We start from the raw sequence: 8,722 nt of genomic DNA, 5'->3' as shown, positions 1-8,722 counted from the left end.
GGAATTAGCGTCCCTCCGTGCTTTGTTTGCAAATGGATTTTCCGCAAGGACTGTTCAACAAGGACGAGTATAAGGCCTTGCGCCTGGGAAAACACAATCCAGGACTGCAGCGCAGGCTGGGATCTACCCAGCTGGGGAGCAGCTCTGTGGAAAGGGCTGGGCGTCCTGGTGAACCACAAGCTCAATATGAGTGAACAGGGTGCTGCTGTGTCAAAGACAGCCAGCAGGATGCGGGGTTACATCAATATGGGTATCACCAGCAGAGGCAAACAGGTCATTATCCCACTCTACTCAGCGCTTCTCAGGCCACACCTGGAATACTGTGTTCAGTTTTGGTCCCCACTATACAAAATAGATGTGGACAGGCTGGAGAGGGGCCAGAAAAAGGCCACGAGGATGATCAAAGGGCTGGGGACTGGGTCAAAAGGATAATTCAAAGCCTGGGAAGCCGTGTGAGGAAAGGCTGAGAGAGCTGGGCTTGTTCAGCCTGGAGAAGCGAAGGCTCAGGGGAGACCTTATCATCATGTTCCAGTATTTAAAGGGTGGCTACAAACAAGACAGAGACTCTCTTTTTACAAGGAGTCACATGGAAAAGACAAGGGGTAATGGGTACAAGTTAATCCTGGGAAGAGTCTGACTGGACACAAGAGGAAAATTTTTCACAATAAGAACAGCCACTGGAATCATCTCCCAAGGAAGTGATGGACTCCCCAACAATGGACACTTAACACTTTCAAGCTTTGGCTGGACAGGGTGCTGGGACACTTAGTCTAGGTCACGCTTGCCTAGAACGATTGGACCAGATGATCCTAGATTTCCCTTCCAACCTGGTATGCTATGGAAAAAAAAAAGGAAGAAAAAAAAGAATTATTATGAAATACCCTCTCTAAGTGGACAGTATCAGCTACTGGCTGGGAGAGAATAGCCATATAACCATGCTTAACAGCATTGCCAAGGGCTGGGCCTACACATTCTGTGCTTGAGACAGGACCAAATAAATCGTAACAGGAGTGAGCGTGGACCGCAGCAGCAAAAAGAAGTGCTAGGACCTGAGGTGCAGTAAAAGTGGAGTTTCTTCCCATACAGCAGATCTGCATAGTCAGGCAGCCAGTTAAAGGTCCTGTTAAAATAAAAGGCAAAAAGACACATTAGGCCTCCAAAGGCTGAATTGGAAACTCAAAGCGAAAGCACACCAGGGGAAGGTGTTGCTGCAAGCGTCTCCCTATGTGGGAAATCAGCCAGTGCCACCTTCTTTTTGCTCCTTCACCCAAGTGGTGGAGGCACCGTCAGTGAAATGAACGCTGAGCCTTAAGTCAAGCCACAGTTCAGGGGGTTCAGAGGCCCAGCAGAAGAGGAAAGCACCCTTTATCCACCAGACAACCACGGTGGGAGTTTCCCCTTTTCATCAGAACTGCAAGATTAGCCCACAAAAATGTGCCTCCTTAGAAACTTCATAACATTTAAACAGTCATAAACCACTAGGCAGCAACTTGGGGAATAAGGCCAGATCAGTAACTACAAAGATATCTGGACTAGGAGTAGTACGAGGCAGGAGTCCTTTCTATTGGCACTGGTGGGTTGCACAAGCAGCCACCAGGTCCCTAGCAGGGGGAGAGACCAACACTTCCAAACACTGAATAAAGGAGGTTCCTGGTATCCACATTGTAGTTTATACAAGAATCATGGTTATGGTCAGCACAGCAGGACAAAAAAATCCCCAACAAAACAACCAAAACCCCCAACATGTGGAAGCCACTGAATGCTTTTTACAAAACCACCAAGCCAGGGAAACAGGAAAAGATAGCACAAAACAGCAGAATGATACCGGAATAAAACAGAGGCCAGTGAGGAAACAAGTGAATTAGTAAGAAGAAAGGCAGAAAGCTGTTTTAATCTGTTTACACGGTTTGGGGAGGTTTGTTTTGTTTTCCTGATGCTTGCTTTCACGAAGCCCTACTTTGTAAGGGAAGCAATTCTAAAAAGCCTAAATTTTCATTAAAAAACCAAATATCCTAATCCCCACAGCTGCAGAGATGATGGGGAAAGAGGCTTGGAAATGCACCCTACCATACCCAAACGGCTGAAGAAAATTAGCAAGAAACAAAATGATTCGTTTCAAATCCTCAGGGAATCGAAGTCCAGTTCATGGCGGGACTTCATTAACTACAGTTTCATGTTGACTATTACCAGGGGTGAACAAATGGAAGAGTACAATGATGATGACAACACAAGTACTGTAATTAGAGCAAAAGAAAGGAGCAAAGTGTGCACCCGATGAAGCAGATCTGCACAAAAGAAAATGCCTACTTACTCACTTAGGATCTCACCCTGGGCTGATAGATGCTAGAGCAAGATGAGAAGTGCAGACATACAATCTTGGTTTTATTTTGCTCTGTGATAGGGACTGTTAATTTTAAGTGTCTGGTGTTAAGGTCCCAAAGAATGAGCAGCTTAGGTCCAGAAAGCAAAACCAGTTTCTTTCCCTGCCTTAAGGCTGATGAAGCCAGTGTTTTACAGGATGGCCCAGCAGAAAGCACTGCACAATTCTTATGAGCGTCCAGTTTGCTGAAGAGAGATTCTTTTATAATGCTCAGGTTTAGAGAGTGGAGGCCCCCAGTTATGCTGTGATTAAATTATGTTGTAGGACAGTCCTAGCTGCAGTCTACTACAAGAAAAAGAGGAGGGAAAACTGTACAGAGACCATAAGCGGTCATTTCTGACTATGGAAGGAGCAGTCAATAATAACGAAATGTTTTTTCAGAGTTGTGACTTTTTCCTATGCCAGATTTAAGGTATAAGGGAAATATGCTCTTGCCAAGATAACACACTAATATTAAAAATGACTACTCAGGAAACAGCGATTGCTTTGGGGTATTACTGTGGAACTGCAAACTGCCACTAACAATAAATATATGGCTTCTAAGAGTTGAGTCCTAGAAAAGCACATTACCCATGGACAAAATAAAACCATTTTTACAAGATTTATTTCTATCGGTTTCCCACTAAGGGCAGTGGAAGATGTTGATCAGCTCACAGACTTCTTTAAAATCAGCTTAAGGACAACATTGCAATCACAACAGCATTATGTGGGGGCATTTTTGTCAGCATTGACAATTTTTATCCTGTACAAATGGTGGTGTTTAACGAAGACATATGTTTACACAGATGGAGGAGGGAGGTTGTAGTAATGGTGTGATTGAAAGTAAATTGGATTGGTTGAGTAGCTGATGCCAGCTGCCGTTTCAATCTAGGAGTAGGTGGGTACTTGAGATGGGCTATAGTCACTGGGACCAGACATTGAAACTTTGGTGGGTACCCGTTATCATCTATTTAGGTGATCCTGAAACCATCACTCAGCAGCTGGGAGCTGGCTTGGGGCTCAGGATTCAGCAGGGCACTCTGGGTTTGGGTGTTCCCATCCTGAAGGACGGAAACAAAATGTTCACTAGTGGCATTTAAGCACGCATCTTTTTAGAGACAGTTCAACATTAAAGTACTGTAGAGCTAATAGGAATGACACCCGTGGGACCCACTTTTTTTCACTTAAAGCTACTCCCACACGGGCAAAGAGCCCACTCCCCCCCACATCTCTGCTTACAGACCCTGCTGCAGTCTGGTGGGGATGGTGTTGGGACAAGGGGCAGAAAAGGACCAGGGAAGGCCGAGCTAACTTGGAGCTTTCACTTCATTTTCATAGAATCATAGAATCATAGAATAGTTACGGTTGGAAAGGACCTTAAGATCATCTAGTTCCAACCCCCCTGCCATGAGCAGAGACACCACTCACTAAACTATGTCACCCAAGGCTCTGTTTCTTCTCTTCTTCCTACTCCAATTAATTTAAACCAATACAGGGAACTTTTACACATTAAGGGTCTTCACAAGAAATAATCAGTTCTAGCTCTTACTGGACTTTACCAGACGTCAGTTCACTCCACAGAGAGGTCAGCATAATGCTTCATTATGTATTATAGAATCATAGAATCATAGAATCATAGAATCATAGAATAGATTATCTTGTATATTATGAACAGTGTCCCAATAAAGCTTTTTTTACATTTAGATACATCACAATTTTTAAAAGTTCTAAAGCTATCTTTGGTGTTTTCCCATATTAGCTACCATTTCCTTTTCATAATATGTAGACCCCTGATTGAGTTGTACCTATTTAGCTATAGCACTAGTGATATTTGTGTTCATTGTACTGAGGGTGGTGTATATATATATTTGTGCATGTACATGGAAGGCTGAAGAAAAAAGAAAACAGAGCAAAATATGACATTCTCAACTTCTCTAGCCAAACACACAGGTATAAACTGCAAACATAATATTAAAGAGGCCATGACTTTTGAGACATCCCAGATGAAGGACTAGCCATCACCAGCTTTCATTTACAGGGTCTGAGCTTTGAAATGGGTAACATGCACCTCTTCAATAATAAGCACTGCAAAGTTATGTTTCAAAAAGCTGTTTTCATAGTGAAGGCTTACATAGAAAAGCACTATTTTTTTTTCCTAGAACAAAATTTTGCAGGGTGACACAGGGCATTTTCACTTTTGAAGCTACTACCATGAAAAAGATTTCAAAACCAGACGTTATTCACTTTATCTTTGCTTATTCTGTTGAAAGGTCCAGATATAACTTCATTTAAATAGCAAGGGTAGCATTCAAGCGTATGTAATTTACTGTTACAAACAGCAATGCATTTTATACACCAGAACATCTACACATATGGAGAAACAAAACCAGCTACATTGACTATAATAATAAGATTGCTTCAACAGCCTAAATGACAGAGTTAATGCTCAACTATGTTAAATGGCTGCTATTTCCCTATTATAGTGGGTGATACATCTTCATTGTTTCAGTAATGTAGCCAACAATTGAGAGCTAAGTAGTAGCCACTCTTCACCTTCAATAAGCTTTACAGGTATTTTATATGCAAAGAAATAGACTCCTTAAAATATGCCATTTACTCCATCCCACTGAATTACAGTGTATAAACAATAATGGTTATTTGCTAAAACATTACAGCACATATTTGTTGTAGCAAAGGAGGTAAAGCCATGAAAAACAAGGACAACATATAAGGTCTTTTTTTTTGTACCAAGATAATGACCATGAATGGCTTTGTCAATATTAAACGTGGAACTTCCACATTAGCAATATAGGGTTTTATAACCAAAAATCTATTACGGCAGTTTAAGTTTTCATTCAGAAAAAAATTAATCTTGCAGTAATATAAATTAAACCATCACCTTTAGACAGCCTCGTATAACCTTAAATTAGTACTGTTCCTCTGGCCACGAGGAGCTGCCTTTTGCAAGTGGAAAGCCTGTTTCTCTGGGAACCAGCTTCCAGCTTCCCTCCCCTCCCTCCCACCCTTCCCAAAAAAGGAGTTCCCATGCTGGATTGTCTACCTGTCCTTCAAAGTTTAGTACAAACCAATGCACCATGGATTCTTTCCAATGAAAGTAGCATGGCCAAAAGGTCACATAACAAATGGGACATCTTGTGCTCTCTCTTTCAACCTGTGCTATATATATGCTCTTGAAAAGTAATGATGTTCCTACCAGCTATATGATGGTGTATATATGGTGATACTATAAAGGAGATCACATCTCCTTAAAGAAATTAAATGGATCAAATACCACAAACACTAATTGCTGGAAAAGCTGTAAACACCACTGTCAGAGTGATGCGAAGACAGCAGATGCCTTGGGCACCTCATGCAGGTAGTACTGCTGAAATAAATCATGTTGCACAGAGCTTTTGAAATACACCATAACATAGGTAAAGATAGCTACATCTTTTTTTTGAAACCAACTAGAAAGGGTATTTATTACCAAAAGTTCATAGACTCATAGAATACCAGGTTGGAAGGGACCTCAAGGATGATCTGGTCCAAGCTTTCTAGGCAAAGCATGACCTAGACTAGATGTCCCAGCGAGCTGTCCAGCTGAAAGCAAATCAGTACAGAACTTCAACAAATTAGTAAGGTCTATTTTGAGAGAAAAAGTGGCTTCCAACCATGCTGGCTCATGATGCAATCCTATATATATATAACTCAATAAGGAAAGCTGTTTATGAGAGGTCTTTTCTAATCCAGGCCAGAGGAGCTCAGACACTGCAAAGGCCTCTCTTGAAATGGAAGGCATTTCAGCTTATTTTTGTAATGAGGCATGAACTAAGAATCAGAGACAGTTCACAAAATTTTGCACTTCCCAGGATTCTGGAGTGATCTGGATAAACAGACTCAGTTGTGCAATCTGGAAAACGAGGCTAATACAAAAACACCTTTGTAAAGACCTTGTGTTATGGGTGGTTGCATTTCTGTGGGATGTTTGCCATGAACAGCATCCTGGCTGCTCCCCGGTAGCTCACCCTGCCCTTCCACCAGCAAACATTCAGAGGAGCAGTTCCCATGGAGAAGCTGACATGGCAATTCCCTGCCCTGGTGGGTTAGCACACTCATGTCCCTGAAGGACCTCAGTGAGAAGAGGTATGAAACAGTAAGGCATTACTTCAAACCAGCAGTACTCCCTTTATCTCAGTATTTACACTTGGTGCTCAAGTAGGAAATGGGAGCAATGATGCTGCCATATGGTGGTTTTGTGGTATTCAGTTTTTTATATCCACTACTTAAAAACCCATTTCATGCCAATCAGACATGTTGCCATACACTGCTGGCATAGCAGTGCTTCCTGTGTAAGAAGTTTGTTTCCAGTTGTGATTTTATTCAGCTCCTTAGAAATGCTGTTTAGATTAGGGCAAGCACTGCCGGATAACTAACCTGAACTGTAGGCACTGTGCAAGTACTAAACACTGCTGGAAATTATTTAGCTACCAAATTCTGTGCAGTCTTCATGGCATGAAGAGACTGAGCTGCTGGGAACTTGCTCCAGGTAGCAGCCTTCAGATTCTGACATAATAAACAACTTCTACCACCACAACTGGCACAAATACATAGTAAGAGTGTGCATCTCCTCTGAGATGATTTTGTATCTCCAGACAACTTTAACTGCTTTAATTGATCTTAATTTATTCCACAGGGGAAGTTCTAGCTCTCCCGGTTACTTAACAGGCCTAGTGCCAGATGCACATCAATGAACAATAACATGAAGAAATTTTCAAATAATGTAAATTCTGATGTGACACATGCAGTAGCTTACAGAAGTAGACCTTGCTCTCCATGTTTCAACCAGTGTATATGCAAAGTACTGCAAATGTAAATCACATTTTTTACAATCCTATTCAAAACCTGCATGTAAAGCAGGCTGAACAAGTAGAGCAGTGCCCGCTCTATGCAAACTAGAAGAAATAAGACAATTTCTTTTTGTAGCAGCTTGATATTAAGCTTTAGAGGAGGAATCTTAACAGTCAGTCTCACCCTTGAGGCTAATTAGATGCTGAACCTCACTGAAGAAGTCTCCAGTGACCCCACCACCCACCCCCTTTTACCAAATAATGCACTCTCAACTTTTCCTGAAGAATTATGTTCAGAATCTGAGAGGGGTTGAGAAGTTATTCTCATCTTAACAAATAGGTTTGTTCACATTTTAGGAACTCAGAATAATTAGGTATAGATGAAGAAAGAGGAAAGACTGTCATCCAACCTTCTGCAAAGTGAATACAGCAAGGAATGCTGCTGTTCAGCATTTTACTAGGTATGTTTCTAAACTCTGGTAGCTGACAGCTGGAGTGTTGTTCACAGGCAAAAGGGAGCACCCACATTCTATTTTACATTGAGGCAGTTCCAGTACTACTTCACACCTGCCAGTTTGCATCTGCCTAGGTATTCAATGTTTTCTTCCGAATTAGCCCCACACAGTGCTCTCCCCATCAGCTTACGTGGCCTATGGCAAAACTCAGACGCACCAGCTATTTTTGTATGGAATAAGCCATAGATGATTGTGGAGTGGGAAAGCTGGAGTATGCTGTATTTCACAATACTGCAGAATGCTTGCGGTGCTTTGACAGCTGTTCGCAGGGGCACAGTTATAAGCCCCAATTTTGCCTCTACCTATCCCATCAGCATTTACCCTTATTATAAAGAAACATGGTAGTGATTATTCTATTATGCTGTACACGGCTGTAACCCTAGGACAATTCAGGAGCTTAAACCGTGATGCATGCAGTGGCGTCCTTGGCAGTCGAGTACTTTGCAACTAGTGCAAAGTGATACCAGCGTTCTGTCTTCCAGTTCAGCTTCCTTTTAGAAGCTTCTAATTTTGTAGTCTTTTTTTTTTTTCTTTTTGGGCATCTCCTTAGGTTGATTTGACCTCTGAGAAAGAATAAGCATAAAATCAACAACTTTATGCTAGGTCCTTTTTTTTTTTTCACTTTTTGAAAATAAGAGGTTTCTCCAGGAATTTTGGTGGTTCTTAAATTGCCTGATGGAATATACATTTACACAGCATCAGTTATTAAAAAAACCAACCCTAATCTCCAGAAATCCCCCCAAGAATGAATTTGAGACAATATCCTTAAGTAGCTTCTACTCACATACTTTTTACAAAAACTCAGTTTAAAAATGCAAGTATGTTCTAAACATACTCAAAAGCCCTACTGTGATATGCAAAGGTCTATGACCAGACATTTGCATTCCTCTGTTAAATTAAAGATGAAAAAGATGTACTTCTAATACCACGAACAGCTTAAAAGAATGTCAGAATATTTAAAAAGGCACCAGCCTTTTGAACATTTAAAAAGGCACAAGTCA

The sequence above is a fragment of the Nestor notabilis genome, unplaced genomic scaffold (assembly GCF_000696875.1).
Source record: "Nestor notabilis isolate BGI_N333 unplaced genomic scaffold, ASM69687v1 scaffold13229, whole genome shotgun sequence".
NCBI classification, from domain to species: Eukaryota; Metazoa; Chordata; class Aves; order Psittaciformes; family Psittacidae; genus Nestor; species Nestor notabilis.
Note: the sequence above shows the minus strand (reverse complement) of the source record.